At 37.8% G+C, this 22,954-nt stretch overlaps 1 protein-coding gene across 1 annotated transcript in view; it reads right to left on the reverse strand.

Moving 5' to 3' along the window:
- TAFA2 (TAFA chemokine like family member 2) overlaps positions 1-22,954 on the reverse strand; it is a 541,137-nt gene that overhangs the window by 230,579 nt on the left and 287,604 nt on the right. The gene's annotated exons all lie outside the window — the stretch shown is intronic.

Here is a 22,954-nt window from a genome sequence, read left to right on the forward strand (position 1 = left end):
GCAGTTAGGGGGAAGGTCGAAGTTTCTTCCTGAGTCTTTCGGGCCTTGATTTTTTTTCAGCTCAAAGTAATCTGCATGTCAAAGAGACATTTGGAGGAAATTCCCTGGCGGTCCAGTGGTTAGGACTCGGCAGTTTCACTGCCATGAGCCCGGGTGCAATCCCTGGTCAGGAACTCAGATCCCACAAGCTGCGTGGCACAGCCAACATGACCAATTCCATCAGTGATGGGGTCCTTTACAGCAAAAGATGAGGAGCTGAGATATACGTGATGCAATATTATTTCCTTTTCTACTTGTGTTCAAGTTTTGAAAAGAAACCGTAAGGTGGTGAGAGTGGTAATAATGCTTTCCGAGGCTGGGAAATGAGGTAGCTAGAGAGGTGAAAAGTGAAATATCAGATGATGGTCCAGCAAGGAGACAAAAGGTAGCACACACATCCTCAATCTTTTAATGCCCCAGAATAGCCCCTCAAACACTTCTTTTCTATAAGACTCTAGATTTTCTGCACCCAAGTGGCTCCATTAGCCTTGCCATATCCTTCCTCTCCCTGGCAGAGAGTTGATTCCTTAATATTTTATGAGAGTCCTTTGGAAATTCGTCTGTGTGGTACACTTTTTGCTGCATCACAGAGCCATCAAGTCAAACGTTAGATGTAGGTTTCCCTAAGCTACAAGCTGCTGTTTCCTGGGTCTAAGGAACTATGAAAGCTAAGCAGGGTTCAAGGCAGCCATGGAAGTGGGTAGAAATTAGGTGTGCCTAGCTGAGCTTAAAATCAAGTTCCCCGAACTACTTCTACATAGTGAAAGAGACCTGTGGAGGTCAAGGTAAAGGAGGTACTTGTGCTGATGCAGGAAGGAATCTTTGTACGCTAACCCACATTTGTTTCATTTCTAGATTTATCTCTGATGCTTCATGGTATCAAGGAAGGAACATAGAATTTGGGATCAAACAGACTGAGCTCAAATCCCAGTTCAATCTCGTGAAGATTTTTAACAAAAATATTCTTAAGAGCTCTGAGCTATAGTTTCTACATTTACATAACGGGTAGGTGATAACTACCTCATTAGTTTGTCATGAGGATTAAATAAAATAATACATATAAAGTTTCTGGTGCAGAACTTTAACCCAGGGGTTTAAAAATATGTCACCTATTTATTGGCTTAAAACAGTTCAAAATAATTTAACAGTAGCAGTTGTTGTAATAGTCGCAGATATAGTAAGAACAATAACAATGACCTTTTACTGAACACTTGATAGGCTAGGCACTGTGCTAAACATATGCACAGAGTATTTCTAAATCTCATAAAAACCCTACAACATGGATGTTATTTAACAGAAAATTATCTCTGTTGAGTTGTACAAACAGCAAGGAGAAAACTGGTCAGGTAGAGAAGATTCCATCCCTTGACTGGAGTCAGGGTTCTGCCAGACAAATTGGCATCTAATTTGACTTGAGGAAGATTAACTAACTTCTCCAAGGTCACACAGCTAAGAAAAGTTCCCAATGCTCATTTTCATTTTCTTTTCTTTTTCATTTTATTTTTTTGGCTGCGCCATGTGGTATGTGGGATCTTAGTTCCCCAACCAGGGATGGAACCCATGCCCCCTGCAGTGGAAGCTCAGAGTCTTACTGGACCGCCAGGAAAGTCCCCTCATCTTCTTTATGTATTCTAAATTCAATAGTTTTTCCTAGTTTATGCAACATATCTCAAAACCTAAAAGTAAAAGAGATCCTTGGGGCCCAAGTAAATCCATACACACTCACTACCATAAATCCCACTGCTGCATAGCCCAAGACAGTCAGATAAATACTGTTCCCCAGAACTCCTTAAACCAGAAACCCATGGAGTAATACTATGATACTAATAGTATTATATTATACTATTAATATTATACCATTAAGTAATAAATACTATACCCATCAGGGAGAGAAGGCCAGAATCTCCGTCTGACAATGAAGTCCTCAACAGGTGGGCTGAGAGGGACACAAGGTCACAAAACCCCCATTCACAAGGGCTCAGAGACTCAGAATTGAGGAATAAAGCCTAAACCTCACCACCACTGATAACATAAAGTAAGTACAGGAGGAAAGCAACCATCTCATTAGGAATTAATGTTGAGTCCAAACACCAACTAAAATCACATTTAGCACCTCAGAAGGGAACAAAATTACTATATGGTGATGATGAGGCCTTTTCCTGTACCTCTTTATCATGCTCAACTGAACTCATATGTGATATACAATAACCCCTGGGACCATCAAATATATACCAACTAGATGCTCATTTGCTTGGGAAAACCCTGTCTCGAAGCAGAGAGAAATAGTCCTCAACTTCTCCAGACATTTCTTCATTCTGTTTGTGACACTTGACAGAGATACTTCTCTGTATCTCAGGAGCTGTGTTACAAATATTGGAGTTGAGTGAGAGTTTCTCTGCAGAGAACTTTCTACACGGTCACTCCTAATATTTAGCACATAGTGAATTCAATGGCTAACTCGGGAAAGAAAGAAGGACCGAGCCCAAAATCTAAATAAATAAAATATATTGATTTTGCAAAGATTCTCCACTTCTTGAAAGGATTTCTTTAAATAACCACTTCATTACCACATTTAATGTGTGACTCTGTTTACATACTTCCACTTGTGGGGAAATATATTTATAAAATGAAGAACACTTATTTGTCTCAGATCAGGTAAGATTTATGAAAAATGAGTCCACTTGGCTGAATTCATAAACATCAACTAAGCCTGTTGTAAAAACATATACGAAATAACTAATTACTGATTATATAACATCATCACTTGAATCAGGATGAGAAACAGAACTGCAAAGCACCATATGCAAAGTGCTAAGTTTTACTAATATTCGTTACCCTGAAAAAAATGTTAATTCTATGAGAGTGTGTTTTATTTTTACAATGTCTGGTTTCTGACAACATTATCCAGAAATAATTATTCAATAATGAATGCCAAGAAACCCAAGTACCAAAATGATAAGAAATATTTCAAGCTACCTTTCCCAGAAATACAATCTGTTTCTCATTTGATAGAAACTCATCATAAGCAACTGTCTATATCATAGTCCTCCAGAAAACTTCATCATGCTCTAATTCATCAAAAGCCACCAGACCGAATTGCCATTTAATACCCGATTCAATGAAATAATTCATCTAGCTATTCATAAATTTATAAACACCTTATCAAGTACTTGTGCTACACCACACCAATTTTAAACTCCATGCAATATATCAGACACTAATTATTGATATATACATAGTTTCATCATGGGATTTACACAGGCTTCACAAACATCACAGCTCTAAGAAAAAGAATATGACATTCTTCAGTACATTCATTACCTAGAAATAGAAAAATTGTAAACATTTATCAAAGAAATCTGCAATAAATTTAAAAAATCATTTTTTGAAATGATCAACTTTTCAACAAACCCAAAGAGAAACCGAGACTTAAAAAACCTGGGGTCAGGCAGCCCCACTCCTCACTAAGTTGCATAATCTTAGCCAACTTGGATTTCAAATTTCACATTTATAAAGTAGGGAAAAGTACAATTTCTGTCTATTTCAGAGACTTTTTTGTGGAGCAAATGGGATAATTTATGAGCTACATAAAAGTATGTAATGTTATTATCAAGGGCATTTTCAAGTGAAAGGAGAGAAACTGTGAAACACAGTAGCTGGCTACCTCTCCTGGTGGGACTGTTCTCTTCACCCACTCATAGCAGAAGAGCCAAAAATAAGTTATGCTGAAGGAGGACCCAGAGAAAAAGAGCAATACTCTGGCACTGAAATGTTCACTCTTGGGGAAGTTCCTACATTTCACTGAGCCTCAGTATCTCTTCCTTTCTAAGAGGAACAGCTTCCCAGCCCCCAGCTTCACATACACATGACAATACATTGAACAGCGTTCAATCTTCCTCAGCCTTCTCATTTGTAAAATTAGCTTTAGAGACAATATATTTAAAGGCTGTACCTCATGCTTAGCACATCTGTTTATTCAGCAAAGAATCTCTTCTAGCTGATGCAGATATAACAGAGAAACAGAACAGAAAAATCCCAGGCCCCAGTTGAGTTTATACTTGAGTATGAGAAGAACAAACAATAAACTGAATACATGAGTGAAATATGTAGTCTCTTAGATGACAACAGTGCCAACTTCATGAGCACGTGATCTGTGCAAATACACAAGGCCCTGAGATTAGAAGGACCTGTGCTTGGTCTAATGCTGTGCTGGTGTCACCTTGAAATTGTTAATACTTTTGAACAAGTGGTCCCACATTCGCATTTCCTGGATGGCAAGAGATGCTATTGAAAAAAGTAAAGTGGCGGGGGATAGGGAGACACGTGGTGAGAGGTGGGAGGGGTGGTCAGCAGGGCCTCAATGTGAGACTGTACATTCTGAGCACTACACAAGGGTGCCCAGCTGAGAAGGCTAATGGAGCTGAAAACCACCTAGAGGCAGAAGGTTTTTTTCTTGGCACAAAACTGATTCCATGCAGCTCTCTAGATAGCTTGTACCAGAGAGGACAATCACAGAGATGACCACGTGCCACAGGTATCTTTCAATTCAGTAGCCCAGGAGCCCATCTGCTTGTGCCCCTGTAAACCACAGAACTACACCTCCAGGGTGGGCACCACACTGCTATTGACACAGACATTAAGGTAGCAGTGGGCCTACTGATAAGGCCTCCCTGAAAGGGTGATACTTGAGTAAATGTCCCAAGAGGTGAGCAAATGAGTTGTACAGAATGGAGGAAGAGGGAACGAGGCCAAGAGAACAGTAAGTGCAAACTCCTTGAGACAGGAGCCTGGCTCATATTCCTGCATGAACCCAGAGCTCGAAAGGCCCAGAATTGGGGCCAGGGAAGGAGATCAGGTCAGAGAGGCAAATGGCAGTATGAGGCCATTATCAGGACTTTGGCTTTCATTCAGATATGGGAAGCCATTGATGTTTTGCACAAAGTATCATGTTATGGATTCTGGGCCGAGAATAGACTGAACTGGTTAAGAGTGGAAATATAGGGAGTGCAGTTAGGAGGTTGTTGTGATTATCCAGATGAGAATGATGGTGGCTTAGACCAGGATAGTAGCAGGAAAAAAGTGATGAGAAGAGGAAGAGGTTAGATTTTGGATGTATTTTTGAAAGTAAGGCCAACAGGACTTTGTGATGGGTTTGTTAGAGGAGGTAAGAGAAAGAGAGGAGGCGAGGATGACTCTAAGAGTTTTGCCCAGAGGAACTGGAAGGATAGTTACCATTAACCAAGATGGGAAAGACTGGCAGGACTTGTTTGGTGGAAAATCAGGAATCAGTTTTAGATAACTTACACATGACCCTTGAACAATGGGGGTTAGAGGTGCTGATCCTCCACGCACTCAAAAAAATAGGTCTTCTGTATCTACGGTTCTACATCCATGGAGTCAATCTCGGATTGTGTACTACCGTAGTACGTATTTAGTGAAAAAAAATCTGCATACAAGTGGACCTGTACAGGTCACACCCGTGTTGTTCAACGGTCAACTGTATATTGTAGACGTGTATTAGACATCAAACTAGGCAGTAGAGTAGATATATGGGTTTGGAATTCAAGGAAAAGTCTGGGCTAAAGATTCAAATTTGGGAGTCATCAATATGTTGATGATATTTAAGGTTATGAGATTGGACAGGATCATCAAAGAATAATGATGAAAAAGGTCCGAGACTGAGACTCAAAGCCCTTCAACATTTAGAGTGAAATAAAGAGGAAGCAGCAAAGGAAACTGAGAAGGACCAGCCAGTGAGGTTAAAGCAAAACTAGGAGGGTGTGATGGCATGAGTCCCAGGAAAATATGTCCAGGAGAAGGAGAAGATCACTGCATCACATACTGCTCTGAGGTCAAGTAAGAGGACTGAGAATTGATCCTTCAGTATAGACAAATTGATCCACCTCAATAAATGTTGGCTATGATGGGAACTTCAGAAGAAGAAAAGTAGAAAAACAGGTCAAATCTATAAACTACTTCATGAAGCTGTTAGAATACTATAGTTGTGAGTTTATCATTTAGCTACATTAGGGGAAACTGTATTCATTTATTTAAGGTGAATATAGTTTAATGCCAGGTTGTTCCAGATAGGAGCCACTAGCCATATACGACTACTGAATACTTAAAATATGACTCGTGTGAGTTAAGAACTAAATTTTTAATTTTAATTAAATGTAATAAACTTAAATTTTAGTTTTAAAACATATATGATTCAGTTATTCAAAAACATTTATGTATGTTTTGAACAGCTTGTGTATGTGAATCTATTTTTAACTGTAATTTTATAAAACTGAAATACAGATTAAGTATTTTCCATGAAAACTGGATATGCTGTAACTGTAAGCTGCAAACAAATTTTGAAGACTTACTATCAAAAAACCTTAAAATATATTATTAATAATTTTTATATTGATTATATGTTAAAATAATATTTTAGACATAGTATATAAATAAAATATTAAAATTAATTTCAACTGTTTATTTTACTTTTTTAATGTGGCTACTAGAAAATCTTTAATTATGTATTGGCTCACATTATTATTTATTGGACAGCACTGGTCTAATGGATTCATGTTGTGGACAAAATTAGGTCTTGCCAAAATTAAGAACTTGGACACCTGTTTCATCACAAGCTTCTCTACAGCAACTGAAAAACAGTAATGTACAAGGGACCATGTGATGCTTCCTTTCTAGAAATTTGCATGTAATTTTTCCATTCTGTTCATGGAAAGCCCCACCTCAGTTCACTGAGCCAATTTCCGCCTATCCTTCAAAAATCTGCCCCAGCAATATGTGTTCTGAGAGGATGAATTTTCTGATCCCTGTTAAGTCAAGGTTCTCCTAGGCTCCTTGGTATAGAGGTGATAGCATTAGTGCACTATACTTTACATGACTTATAGAAATCACAAACATCTAGAAAGTAGCCACATAATCTGAAAGAAGAAATAGAGAGATGATGTCAAGAATGACTGAGTACCTATTATGTGCCAGTTGGCACATTTTTAAAAATTTAATCTGCACAAAACCCTTCATTGTTATAGTAACCTTTAACCGTTATTGAGTCTTATTTGGCAGACACAGTGGTAAACACCTTACATATATTAACTTTTTCCATCTTCACATCTCCATAGAATGGGTTCTATTATTATCCCCATTCCACAGAGCAGAGGATACTTGCACAAGATTACACAGCTAATAAGCATCAAAGCCAAGATTAAAATTCAGGCAGTCCCTTATATTTAAGATCTGAAGGAAGCACAACCTTATTGCAAAGGACTTCTAATACAAACATTTACAAATCTGGAAGTCAAAGAAATCAACTAGAAGTAAGTGTTGTCCATAGAAGCATATGGGGGCAATAGTGAGACACCCCAGAAGACCTTGGAAATAAGGCAAATAAGACAATCAGAGACATGGAGGGTCACTTTAAAGACTAATATATTCAGAATGGTTCAGTTCATATAAAGCACAAAACTTGGCAGAACAAGTTATATTGTTTCATGATGTATCTGTAACTTGTAAAGATATAAAAAGCAAGCAAATGATTTTCACAAATGATAGGATGCTGGTTTTCCCTTGGGAAGAGAATTTACTGTAATCATGAGGAGCTTCAAGAGTGTTGTAAATGATCTACTTATTGACGTGGGTGGTAGTTTTTGGATGTTTGCATTGTAATTCTTAGTTAAGTTATACATATATATTTTTTTATGTAAATACAACAGCAGTGACACCTTAGCATCTTAGCTCTAGAGCCCACACTCTATTACACCCACAGGAAGAGAGGGGCAGAAGTTAGTAACTGCCTCTTCCCATTGCTGAGTCCTGCTTAACACTCTATCTCACCTTAAGCATCATCTCCCCACCCAAGCCCCTCTAATTCTATTTAAGTAGCTCCTCTCTGTGTTTTACTATCATTTACTGCTTAGCACTCGTGATGGTTAATTTTACATCAATTTCACTGGGCCAGAGGGTGCCTAGATATTTGGTCAAACATTATTCTGAGTGTGTCTGTGAGGGTGTTTTGATTGAGACTAACATTTGAATCAGTAGACTGAGTAAAGCAGATTGCCCTCCCTAACGTGGGTTGCCCTCATCCAATCAGTTGAAGGCCTGATTAAAATAAAAAGTCTGAACCTCCCACAAGAAAAAGGGAACCTCCTTCTGCCTGACTGCTCGAGCTAGGATACTGGTCTTTTCCTGCTTTCAGACTTGAACTGAAAGATTAGCTCTTCTTGGGTCTCCAACCTGCCAGCTTTCAATGGAATTTATGCCATCAGCCCTCATGGTTCCCAGGCCTTCAGACTCAAACTGGAGCTACACCATTGCTTCTCCTGCATCTCCACTTTTAAGTGCACACTTCAGTAGAGTTAAGTTCGCACTGTTGTGAAACAGATCTTGAGAACTTTTTCACCTTTATATCCATTAAATAATAAGTGCCCTTTTCTGCCTTCACCCAGCCCCTGGTAACTACACCATTCTTTCTATTCCTATGAATTTTACAACTTTAGATACCTCATAGAAGAGGAATTATACAGTATTTGTCTTTTTGTAACTGATTTATTTCATTTACCATAATGTCCTTGAGGTTCATTCATGTTGCCGCATGTGACATGATTTCCTTCCTTTTTAAGTCTGAATAGTATCCCATTGTGTGTATATATCACATTTTGTTTACCCATTCATCTGTTAATGGGCATTTGGGTTACTTCTACCTCTTGGTTATTGTGAATAGTGCTGCTATGAACGTGCATGTGCAATTATCTCTTGGAGACCCTTCATTCAATTATTTTGGGTACACACCCAGAAGTGACATTGCTGGATCATATGGTAGTTCCATTTTTAATTTTTTGAGGAACGTCTATAATGTTTTCCAAGCAGCTGCACTGTTTTACAATCCCACTAAAAGTACACAGTGGTTCCAAGTTCTCCACATCCTCACCAGCGCTTACTATTTTCTGGTTTTTTGATAGTAGCCTAATGACTATGCTAATAAGTGTGAGATCATATCTCACTGTGGTTTTGACCTGCATTTCTCTGGTGATTAGTAATGTTATACATCTTTTCATATGCTTGTTAGCCATTTGTATATCATCTTTGTAGAAATATCTATTCATGTCCTTTGCCCATTTTTTAATCAGGTTATTTGATTTTTCACTGTTGAGTTATAGGGTGCTTTTATATATTCTGGACATTAATCCTTTAACAAATACATGATTTGTTTTGGTTTTGTTTTGAGAATAATGACTTTGTTGTTTCTAGATGTTTTTCTCCTACTAAGTTGGGAGCTCCAAGAAGTACTGTCTGTTTCTTCTCTGCTATAAACCCAGAACCTATTACAATGACCAGTAAGTACATGGTAGGCAGCCAGCCAATGGGGATTGAAAAGCAAAGAATAGGTACATACCATATAGCTAGGAGAGTAGACACAGGCTTTGAGCCAGCTCTCTCCCATTAACTCTCTTACTCCATAGGAAAGGTGGGCTCTTCCTTGGATTGAAGCCTACTGACTTCTTATTGGCTTATTGTACAATTTAGCAAACTTGTTCACCTGGCTGTTCCTAGAGATTAGCCCTAAATGACTAGGACTGAAAATTAGATGCTGATAGGGAAAGGTTAAGATAAGGATGCTGCTAGAGAAGAAGACTTGGTGAAATGAGACCAAACAAGAAGAAGTCAGAAGAATCAACTCAATAAGCAAACTGAATAGGTTACATGCAGGAGGAAGCAGCCTCAAACATGTGGATTTTCCCCAAGGGCTCCAAGGAGCACAGAAGGAAGGCTGATGCTTAGAAAAATGACATTACCAAAGAAGAGGTTAAATTATGCGGGGTTTTTATTACAGGCAAATCTATGTTTCAGAAAGTTTTTTCAAACAAAATGGTTAAAATAAAAAGGTCTAATATTTTAAAAAGAAAAAATATCAGCAACATGGACTATTCCCACCCAGAACACCTTATAGACTGAAAATTACAAATAAACAAAGAGTGAGTGGGCACGTCTGCAACAAATGTGCATAGGTGTGCGTAAATACGGTGCCTCCAACTAGACAACTGACCATCTGTTGTGAGATGAAAATTAAACAAACCATCGGAGAGAGGAGGAAAGAAGTCGGAATCACGGGGGAAAGCCTTGACAACTTTGTCTAGAAAACAAAACTAAAGAGGGAAACGGGATGAAGGGCACTGAAGGAAAGAGAAAAGTAAAGATGTGTTGCAAAGGAAATGTAGTTTATCCTTTTTTCCTTCTCCACATGACACTGAGGTATATACTATGAATTTCAAAATAAGTCAGGAAATCAATACACACAGCTGAAATTGTGCCATAGTTTCATTCCTGAGTTCTGGAAGGAGTGTCAGTAATGCTGCCTTTGGCTTCCTTTGAAAGATGATCCACAATGATACACCCACCCCTTTAGGCTTATATGAGGGGAGGACACCCACTGAATAGAATTTGATGCTACAGGGAATCTTGAGAGTAATATGTAATTTGTGTTGACATTTATAATGCCTCCTTTCCTCTTAATATCTATTCAGAAAATGTATACTTATAATTTATATTGTGTATCTGTACTATATATTAGGATATACCCAGGAAAGCTAGGAAGGGAATATAAGTTAAAAATAAAAATATTTCATGGAATAAATTAGTTGGTAAATTCATGTACAAGTGCATTGGTACAGGATTCCACATCTGAAATAAACATGATATAGGCTAACTTTTCTGATGCTTGGAAAAGTGCTTGGCATATGAAACGTATGTGTTAAATAAAAAAATAAAATATACAATGTGTATATATATTATATATACATTATATTTCACTTTTCTCAGAATAATGCCTATTATTTAAAATAAATATCTATTTGAAAACGGGCAGCAAAGTCCTGACAAAATGCTACTTAATATTTACTATTTCCCTGTGAGTAACTTTATGGTTTTATAATAGAAAAAAATATTTTGTTGCCAATATATTCCAACTTAAATATATTTTTAGAGTTTGGCTTTTCTTATCTTAGAAATAAGTAGAGGAGTCTCTGGGCTAAGTGTCTGTTGTAATAACTGATTTTAATTTTGCTACTGGGTTGTTTAGGTGCCTGGAAGGCTGAGAAACAATGGGGAGATAAGTCACGTCACAAACTATAGAGTTACATCAGGTGCTACCTGCCTGGCTTTACATTTTGAAAATCTAAGACTCTAAAAATACAATGAACATAAGAAAGAGATTGTAATACTGTTTTTCAGATGGTCAAGCAAACTTTAGCTAAAGCTACAACTGTAGCGGCTAAAATAAACCCCTGGTATTCATAATGTCTAGTAAAAGCTAGGCTCTGTATGTGGTAAAAAACTGTCTAAAGGAAGTAAGGAAATCTGCCTTAAACAGCACGCTGAGATTACCACCACTTGTGCAGCCTGAAGATAAAGGGATCCTGACGGCCAAGTATTTTCCACTGTCTGCCTCCACAAATTGATCCTGCTTCTGCAGTCGGAACTCTCAGGCCCCTAACTCACAGAATGTTAGAAATAAAAGGGGTCCCAGCAAACACGTATACCTCCCTTGTGTTACAAAGGAAAAAAGCTGAGACCCGAGAGAACTGAAGCTACTTCAGGCCACATAACCAGAGTTATGTCCAGACCACTTTCTTATTATCACCTTACCATGTCACTGCTGTCCCGATTTTGTCATCCAGCACTACCTCTCAACAGTCCTTCAACAATTCTCCTACTTCGAAATAAGCCACAACCCTAGGATCCTGACTATAGAATCACCAACCCAGTTTCAAATGCTGGAATTATCCAGTGAGGCATACCTCTGGTGACATATTTAAGATCATTTAAAAATCAAAATGAAGGGAGGTTCATGAAGGTTCAGGCATCCAAACTGAAGCCAGGTGGCCATCGTGGATATGGTTTCAGACAGGTTTCTGCATCGCTGAGAACTTGAATTTTTTGAACTGTATCAAACTCAAGGACACTATCAGCCATTTTCAAAACAATATTTACTAGCAGCTGCTAGCTGCAACCTTGTAGTTTCAAAGCCCTCCCCCCCTCAAATCTTCACAATGACGTAACCTTTTCAAATCCCAACCAATCCTTTCTTAGCAAGTACGCTTACTTTTTGCCAGCTCCAATCCTAATTCTTGACAATTTACGTAAGCTTGCAGGTTTTTTGCCTTTGTAAATTCCCTCCATCTTGCGGTCTGGCAGCACAGGATTCAAGTACTCCTTGGATCTGCGTCTCCTGGGCTACAGCCCTAACAAACCCCAAATAAATGCTTTCCCCGCCCCCCAACCAGGTCTCCATTCTTGGAATTCATGGTTAACTCCTCTGCCAAACTAATCACTATTTGCACCTATTACAGAAATTAGTTGGTCTTAACGTTTAAGGCTTCAATCAGATTTCTGTAAGCTGCAATATTTACCTCATAAGAAGAAAAAATAAGTTAAATATAGCTTAACTAATACACACTTGAGAAAAAATGCAAAGGATTTTAAGTAATGTAATAACCCAAGAAGGCCAAACCCAGAGTAGCAATTTGACTTCTTCCTGGTGTTACTGGTGGCTGAGTGGTGAGGAAAATGGATTGACAATGAAAATGTTTCTCATCTCTCCTGCCACATTTTTCCCCACTTCCTTCTTTGTGCACACATGACTAGTCTCAAGTCTCTGCAAATGCTACCATCTATCTAGGTGATGATTGACAGGAAGGCAGACAGATGGAACCATGACAGATACCTGTGCTGCCCATTTTCCACCACAGACTCTCTAAGGCAACAATGCCCAAGCTGTCAATCTATATTTCAGTGCTTTCATTAGATAATCATTTTTCTCTATTAGGTAACAATGAAGAAGACGTTCAGTGGAAAAAAAAAAAAAAAGGAACTATAAAAAATATTAAATACTAAAGGTTTATATCATTTTTTTCCACCTTCAGTTTGCTTTGCATGTCCCTTTCTGAAGTTTTATATTTTTATTCCTTGTTCTTGTGGTCAAGTTTCTTAAGTCTCTTTTTTTTTTTTTAAATTGACTCAAATTAATTTATTCTTCCCTAGATTTCCAGTTGCTAAATCCTTATCTTCCTGGGATCAAACCAAAAACTCCAAGAACTGACAAAGATAAGCCCACTGGAAACAGAAAGGCTTTCAGAAACACAATACTCTGCTATTTACAGAATATTTCTACATACATATATTTGTCGATTGAAAAAAAAAAAAAAAAACAGCGCAACCTAAAAGTTGAAAATTATGTTTTATTTGTCAGACTTTCTGAGGACTTCAAGCCTGGGAGGCAGCCTCTCAGAATAGCCCTGAGGGACTTGTCTGAAGAGGTTAGGGAGGAGCCAGCATATACAGGGGTTTTTCCAGCAAAGACCAGGTAGTTGGAACATCAAAAGATTACTGTTAATTAAAGACAAGCAGACATCTCAAGTTAATGAGCTCTCTCAAGTTAATGAGACTTTTCTATGTTTGGAAAGATGGAAGAGTCTGGCTCACTGACATCATTCCTTTGATATACACCTTAGCTATCTAGAGCCTGCATCCTGTTCTTTCCCATCCTGAGTTCCCTCAGGGCTCACTGTGGGGGGTGAGGGGAGACAGCTGTAGTGGCCTGATGGCTGCAACATCCTTTGTTCACTGATATGGCAGGCAACATTTTTTCATTCACATATTCATTTATCTACACCATGATTTTGTAATGGAACAAGACCCTATGGGGCCTTCCTGGCACAGACCCCCTCCCCCATGTCCTCTGCTCCTTTCTGAAGTACCTAGATAATAGTATCTGATGCACATTTCCTGAGTTGTTTTACAGATGCCAAAATCTCCACCAAATTTAACTACTTAATGACCATGAGCATATAGCCCCCAGGCCTACTGGAGCCTAAGGATTGCCAGTGTTAACCCCTGTGACAGGGCCCTGTTACCTCACCATCAACCAGCTGGAGAATTGTGTATGAGCTAACCCACATACCCTGAGACTTCCCTCCCTCACCTGGCCTTTAAAAATGCTTTCCTGAAACCCAATGGGGAGTTTGGGCTTTTTGATCATATCTGTCCCAGACTCTTTGTAGAGCACCTTATAATAAATGCTGCACTTTCCTTCACCACAATCAGTAGATTGGCTTTAGTGCTCGTGAGCAAGCAGACCCAAGTTTGGTTCAGTAACAGTTTCCTAATTTGTTAATCTTTAGTATTCTTTTCATTGCCTTACAAATTGTATATCTAAAGCTACAGAGAATTTATGAGATATATGATAGTTTAAGAGAAATCATTTACATGTTCCAGAATCAGGCATACTCCCTAAGTAAGTTTCTATATATATTTGATTATGTGGCCATAAAAAAGCCAAGTGTTTTTGGTTTTGCACCCAAGATGAACTTTATTAGATCATTTCTCCTCCTTTATATTTTGTAAAAATAGAAAAATATGATCTGTTAAAACAGCCCAGAGAACCAAGACCAATTTTTAAATATGTCATTTTATTCTGACTGGCACAAGGTTATGTCTTTCACAAGTAATTTTACTTAAGTAATGTGAATTTTGAGAAAATGGTTACTATTACATGAATCTTCTGGAGCTATTTTACGTATGGATCTATATACAATTTCTGCTTAATTAAGTGGCCTTAAATTCTTCTTGGTTGGGTACTTAAATAAATTTAATACATGGCTTCTGTTTTCATTATTTTACAGTATTCCATGGGAAGGAATGAGATAGGAACAAAAATAAAGAGTAGATAAGGTAGACTATAAACCTCCATGAGAAGTACAATCAAATTATTTTAGGAGTCCAAATGAGAGATGAAGAACATATCTGATGAAGGAGATAAGAAAGGTATTCACACAGGAGGTGATATTTTAAATGGACCTTGAAAGATAAAAAGAATTATGACAAGTGGAAATAGTACGAGGAAAGTTCTATATTAAAGACACAGTATAACTAAGGCAAAGAAGAGTTACACGTATTGGAAGAATTGAGCATACTGAGAGGGCTGGGGGGAAGAAGTTTAGCTAGAACACAGAGTACCAGGAGACTAGTATAAGACAAGACAAGTCTAGCTAGATTTGTACTTACTTTAGTAGTCAATAATAAAGCACAAACACTTACCCAAAGCAAAACTATAGAGTGTCTCTTCATCCCATCTCCTGTTCATGTTTATCATTTCTCCATGAAGCAATAAGGCTCTTCTGGAGGTTAGAGAAACACTAAATAAAGATTTCGCTACTCCAGTGTCCTGAGAACCCATTGCCCCCACCTGAAAGCACTATGCAAAGGCATTGTATGTTTGCACTTTCCAAAGAAAAAATGACACTCCTCTTAGAAAAAGTCCTGTAACTTTGTATTACTACCATCCACCTAGTCTGTATTTTTCAGGTGGTTATTTCAGTTGAATTATAGGTCTTTGTAACAAGAAGTTAAAGGCAAAAGATGCTAATCCATTGGAAAACAGGTACAAGTTAGCACTGGCTTTCAAGTCAGGAAAATAGTTGAGTAACAGTAACTCAGAAAAGGTGTAATTTCAACGAAGTTACACTGTAGGATAAGAACAAATGAAATGCTGCTATGTTCAGCTTTTCCCTGAGACTAATAACTACTGCCAATCACTCACTGAAAAATTCACATTTCTTACAGCTTCCATCATTATTTATTTGCTACATCTCTGTGGGATTTTAGCCTACACACACACACACACAAATGTGTATGATTAATAAGCAGTGACTTCGACTAGTAAGTTATTTGTTAGTAACACACAGGATATAACAGCTTCATGACTTCTGTAATATTGGGGGAGCCTGCGTCAGTGTCTTCCTCAGCAAAACATGAGGGCACAGTTGGACAAATGTAGTACTGAAACAGGAGGGAAAGGAGCAGGACACAACCTTTAAAAGAATGACATAGCCATTGAGGATACGACATAAACTGGTTAGAACCAACTAGGTCCAAGATGGCAGAAGATTTGACTTCCAGTAGACCTTGAGCCTCATTATATGCTAATTGTAATTCACTAGCATATGCTAAATGACACACCCACAGGTGCCATGACAGTTCCAAGGCTGACCATAAGAGGACAAAAAATGGGCTGTGGCCCAAATCCTGGAAATCCCTGCCCCTTCCCTGAAATAATTGGAATAATCATCCCACTTAGTAGCCTATGAAATTACCCAGCCCATAAAAACTAACCACCCCATATTACGGGTCGGCTCTCACTTTCCCAGACGACCCCACGCCCTAGAGCCATTCTAGCCTTTTGAGACAGACTGCATTCTGTCTATGGAATGTGTACCCCTCTAAATAAACCACTTCTTACCTATCATTTTGTCTCTCATTGGATTCTTTCTGCGATGAGGCATAAAGAACTTGAGCTTCATTAAGTCCTGAGCCAAGGTGTGTGATTTCAATTAAAAGACAATGGGTTCAAGTCCCAGTCTGAGTTGTGTGGTTTCAATACCACAGAAAGTCATATGTCACAGAGACACAGAGAGGACAAAGTGTGACAAAATCAGTCACAGAAATAGGTATTTCACTGATAAGTCACTACATGAGCATTTTTGAAAAGCATATTAACAAAGGTCCTACTTTCTTAGATCTACCATTACCTGAACTTACTTAGAAATAAAGGTTTAGAAATTAGTTTAACAAAGACACTGAAGTTAAAGTATGAATTTAAAGCAACTGCAGAGCTACTGATGGGAACTAATATGGGTTTTTGAAAAGTCCCCTCAAGATTCTAGAGAGAATATTTATTTTACTTTTTTTTTTGGTGAGGTGGAAAGGGAGAGTGGAATACCACTTAGGTAGCATTTGGAGTTTGTAATACATAAATCTAAATTCAAGTTAATTGCTTAGAAAACAAGAGGCATCTCATTTATAGTATAGGTTAGACCATGGTCAATCAATATTTTTCCTATGTGTATCCTACTTTAACCCTATAAATTTTTTTTTTCTTTTTCCTTTTTGGGTCCTGATGAAAGGACAGGGAGAGGATAGGTTGGGATGCCCAGAGGATCAAAAACAACTCAGAAAACCGCTTAATCAGGTGGAAACACTGCAGCCGTGATCAATCTTCCCAAAGGAAGCCCAATCTCACAGGATCTTGCAAAATTACAGGGGCCCAGCAGGGGAGTCATCAGACGAGAAACAGTGGGGTGTGTGGGTGGGGCCAGAGACCCCTCTTCACAGAATCATCTGGAAAGCGTCTGGCTCATACCACCTCTCATGCACACACCAATCCTCCTCCATGACCCCCCTTCAACACTCCTCACCCCCACATCAAAGTCAGTGCCGAGGGGCCTCGCCCCAGAGGACAGGCCAGATGCGTGAAAGGGCTGTGATCTGAACGCTTAGCCGGAGAAGAAGTGCCCAAGGCCAGAACTGGGGGTGAACTGCGCATGCGTAAACTGAAAATCTACAGCCTTCCAGGAGCCAGAAGAGCCCCAGAGCAGCCACAAGGGCTTCTGGCCCAGAACCCTGGGGCCCCAAAGCTACGTCTGCCAAGGTCCAAGGCCACAGCAGCCTGAATGCGCCATTCCATTGCACATCCTCATGGCCAGCTGTTCCTCCCAGCATCTGTGAGGTGTCTAAACCAAAGAGACCGTGGCTGCCTGTTCCTTCCTCCAGCCTTACCCCTGAAGAGCAGCCTCGGGGCATTAGTCTCCCCTTCTGACCCAGCTCATCTATTAGCATGCGTTCCCCTTTGGTGGGGGAACTCTATGAACAAAATACCTTTGGTAATGCTGCTTGGAGACATACCTTTGGTATTACTGCTTGGAGTTATATATTGGTGGGGTGCATTGAGCTGAAAAGACATATGATTTTGGTGAGGAAAGTAGACAGAGAAGATAATCAGCAACCTTTCTAAAACTCTGTCCAAATGGTGCTTAATTCTCTTTGGCTTAGCTACTTACTACAGTGTTAAATGTAATTTCAATTTGGTGCAAAAAGGGAAACTCGTGTACGTAAATGATGCTAGGCAACTTATAGTATTAGAAAGTAGGACAAAAAAAAAAACTAGCTATTACATTACCACACAGATATTTCCACTTGAATTTTTTTTCTGGAGCAAGCCTTATTTCAGGGTTCATTGACCTACATGAAATCATTAAACCACAGAAAAGATTTATTAACTTGAAGTCTTCATTTATTTTATAGCTCTAAGAAGCTCACAAGTACCAGGGTAATATAACCTTCCCTGAATACATACACATCATCATTCCAGTAAAGGTTATATTGAGGGTCTCAATGTAGTAGATTACAGTACCTGGAAATAATATTAGTTTTACTAAAAATAGCGTCTTAAATTCCACATATTATTAGAGTAATAAAGTATCTGGATTATGACCTTACTAGTTGATAGTCATTGCTTAATTTAGAGAAAGTATTAACATAGATTGGTTGTGCACACATGTTAACTATATTATTTAGACAAAAAAACAAAGTACAATATTACCCTATATTTACCTTCATACAATAGATGTTTCTAGAAAGATTAAATTTAATCAAAATGTGTATCAAATTAACTTTAAATTTAATATATAGTGAAGAGGAGGGTTGAGTTTTTCTGGAAGGGACTACAAAATTGGAAATCCATTGATTTCACAAACTGCTTAATTTACAGCGTTGCATGGTTCTCACACTGGACATTGGAGTAGTACATATGGTGACTGAACCATGAATCAAGCAAGCACATATGCTGATTTTATTTACATCAGTTTTCCTGGTGCCAGGAAGCCCTCATAAGGTCCCAAATTTAATGATATAATTTTAGTGATTTTAAAATTTAAATAGCTCAATAATATATACAAATATTTTAATTTAGTCTCAATCACAATTTCTCTGTTAAGATGAGAACATGAGATTTAGTGGCAGACATTAACACATGAATAACAATGATCAGAAAGCTAGGTTCTAGTAGCCTACTAATTTATGAAGGGTAGCTAGTTAGATTTTTTAAAAATTGTTTTTGTCCTGTACTTGCTAAAGATTTTCAGGAACCCCTGTCAATGTCAAAGGACTCCATTTTATTGCATTCTGTCTCAGTAGATTCTTTTATAAAGTAAAGAATTCTTTAGCAATGTACCCCTTTATTGGATTTATACATGCTCATTTTCAACAACTAATATGTCTTCAATAGAGACAGATACGTGTCTTTTGTAGGTGGATTAAAGATTTCACTGACAAAGTAAAATTAAACAATTCTTTCACAATCATGTTTCTTCCCTTCCTCCATCTTCTTGAAATCCAAAAAGAGGAAGGAAAACACAGAGTAATATTGGTTTGCTGACTCTTTGCCTTGAAATGCCAATTTTTTGAGAAATTAAGAGGGATAAAATGACTACATTTTCAGTATACATAATGATACTTGAAAATGTAGTTGGGTTTTTTTTTAAGAATCTGAAGTTTTGTTTTCACAGAAAACCAGATGGTGTGTTTTTTGGTTTGGGGGTGGTAGTGGAATTTTGTTTTGTCTGTTGTTATTGTTTTTTAAAAACAGGTGTGACATTTTCTCCAGCTACTGTATTAGCATATTTAATTGCTAAGTTCACAGGCAGTCATCTCAATTCTTTTACCAGCAGATGGTGAAAGTGATTTTAAAAGAGGAGTAAGGATTTTTCAAAAAACATTTCAGAACAGTATGAGATCTGCTTTCCTCAATGGGTGTGACAACCTCTGATAAGCACTAATGGAAATCACATAACAGCATCTACAGTGCATTTGCCTTTAATTACTTGACAGTTATCCAGATTCTGTGAAATTACTCGCACATTATCTAACAAAGCATTATGTACTTTCAGTAACTTTCTTCAAATCATTTTATAACCATTAGCTAATTAAACTTCACAATACTCCTGCAACATATGTAGGTAGAAAGTTTTATAAGCTTTATGTTACTGAATTCCCAGGTATATCACTGACAGAGATGGAAGTATAAGTCCCAAACTCACAAGGATTTATACTTCACGTCACATTTGCTCCTCAAATATAAATAAATGACTAGTGTTTAGAATAAGACATTTGGTATCGCAGGCACTGTTAGTTGCTTCTCCACATCCATTCTTCTCTTCTTAGCTAACAGAATCCTTATTCTGTACAGAGTGGCCATTGTTAAAGAAAAAATTATTCTGACATTTGTTCAAATAATAAGGAAGAGGTTATCCAAGACGATAGTAATAGGGATATTGCAACAGGAGACAGAGATCGGACTCAATTCCAAATATGGCAAAGACAGCTGGGGATTTATAGGCAAAGAACAGAGTTGAGGGGGCCAGTGGATAAAAAATTATAGAGAGGAAACATCAAAGATAAGAGGATTCTTGCTAAACTAACCTAATAGGATTCTTGCTAAAGACAAGTCAAGGATTTGTACATCAAAGATGGGGGATGAGGAATGTGATCAAATATCAAGAGTGGGGGAATTCTCACTAAAATGACTTAACAGGATTTATTGCTGACACTGGGCTGGGCAGGCTGAAAACAGGGTGGGGGCCAAAGTCAAGGACTAGTCAAGAAGAGGGCTCAGAGGAGCCTAACTAAAGTTTGGTCAAAGAGTCTTTGTTACCATGTATTCAGCTAAAAGTTTAAATCTCCCTTGTTGCTGGGTATGACATGTTAACATGGTTCTGAAAAATAACACATAAAAGAAAGTCCACTGGAAAGTTTTGGGACTGTTTTTACTTTTCAAATGTAGGCACTGCCTCCCTCTCCCACTTTTTTCTGAACACAATGAATCCTAATTGTGACCATGAGGATGAAAGCCACATGCTAAAGATGGTGGAACAGAAAGAAAGAGCCCAGGATATTGTTGAAAACATGTAACTCTTGATGCAACTCTGGGCTGCTTCCTCCAGACTTCCTGTTATGTGAGAAATATTAAACCAGCATAGTCAGGTTTTCTGTAATTAACAGTGGAAAGCACCATGGAGCAACTAAGCCTGTGCGCCACAACTACTGAGCCTGCACTCTAGAGCCTGCGAGCCACAACTACTGAAGCCCAAGAGTCTAGAGCCCGTGCTCCGCAACAAGAGAAGCCACCGCAATGAGAAGCCCGCACACTGCGACGCAGAGTAGCCCCTGCTCGCCTCACCGAGAGAAAACCCGCGCGTAGCAATGAAGACTCAATGCAGCCAAAAATAAATAAATTAAATAAATAAATTTATTTTAAAAAAAAAGTAGAAAGCAATCTTGGCTGAGACATTTGGCAAACATGATTCCCTTATTATATTAGAGTGTTCCTGGCAAAATTCTAAGTTCAGTTGGAAAGATAAAATTCAGAAGTTAATTCTTGAAAAATTAAATATTAAGAATGAATGAACCATAGACATCTCTTTCTTCAGCATTCATGCAATGCTTGTTTTGAGAATATGTTACCCAGGGGAGAAATCTGGGCTATGGGATATAAAGATTTGTAACCCAGTTTTTAAAAACTTAGCATGAGCTAATATAATCCATATGTAACAATAGGATTCCTGGTTAAGTAAAATAGAAAGTAATCGATTATTAAAATAGAAATCACAGCATTCTGAAGAGCCACAACGACACCTTAACTCTGTGGTTCTCTGAAAGATAATCTCTCCCCCTGGACAGCAGAGCACATGGCTTCCAGGAGCGCAGAGACACTCGGCACATCTGGTCTGAGCTACAGCCTCCTCCAATGCCCCAGTGTTCCAAGCAAATATTTCCTACATGTGCTATGAGATGAAAAATATGGGAAACCCCTGCTTCAGAATAGTGATTCTTAACTGTGGCTTGAGTTTTGAGATGGATCACAAGTAATTCGTTACAAAAATAAAACATTAAAATTTATAAATGACTTCTTTTGCAAATGTAGGCAAATTCATACTTACCTGTGAGTACCATTTCTCTCACTCACATTTTGATAATTTCTTCTTTAGTTTGCTAACACTTTTAATTATGCATACATACACACATATAAATGCATAAATGTGGCTCACACTTTTGGGAAGGGCAGTGTTCTTTTTATCATTTCCCTTTTTACTCAGCTTCCCACATCCCCTTACCCTTCACCCATCTCCTCCAGCCTCCATCTACAACAGCACCCCACCCTTGATCCTCAGCCGACCTAGGTGTGTATTCTTTCTTATTTTCTCACATAATCCTATACAGACTTACATGTGCACACAAATATATGTACAGATACATATATACAATTTGCCTTTCATTGTTTTGTCATAAATGAGCCATATTATTAAACTTCTCTTTTCTTAACACAATAATATCTCATGGAAATCTCTCCAAGTTATGACACTAATATTTTATTTTTAATGGCTGCATAGTATTCCAAACTATACATTCATACATATATATACATATATATATGTATATATATATATATATATATGTTACTGATGGGTACTTTATTTTCTGATTTTCAACAGGACAAAATGCCTTAATAAATATTTACTTATAAGTAGGTGCTTTTAGGTGCTTTTATTTCTATGGTATAAATTCCCAACACTACAATTGTAATTTTTTTCAAACGACCTCTGCAGTGGCTATTTCCATCAGCAATATATGAATAACCTTTTTTTCTATATCCCTACCAATAATTTGTATTACTAGTCTCTCTCAAATTTTGCTATTCTAATATTTATGAAGTTATATCTCATTTTTACTTTCATTTCCACTTTTCTACATTTAGATTTGAGCATCCTTTCATATGTTTGTTGACCATTTGTATTTGCTCTTCTGTGAATCATATATTCATAATATTTTCCCATTTTTCTTGGGCTGTTTACCTTCGTCTTGCAAATTTTCTTAATTATATAAATATTAATCACCATGACTACATATATTTTCCAGGTCTATTGTGTGTTTATCAATTTTTTTTTTGTTTTCCATACATAGGTTTTCAATTTTTTTTTTTAAACATCTTTATTGAAGTATAATTGCCTTACAATGGTGT

Source organism: Balaenoptera musculus, chromosome 10 (assembly GCF_009873245.2).
Source record: "Balaenoptera musculus isolate JJ_BM4_2016_0621 chromosome 10, mBalMus1.pri.v3, whole genome shotgun sequence".
Lineage (NCBI taxonomy): Eukaryota > Metazoa > Chordata > Mammalia > Artiodactyla > Balaenopteridae > Balaenoptera > Balaenoptera musculus.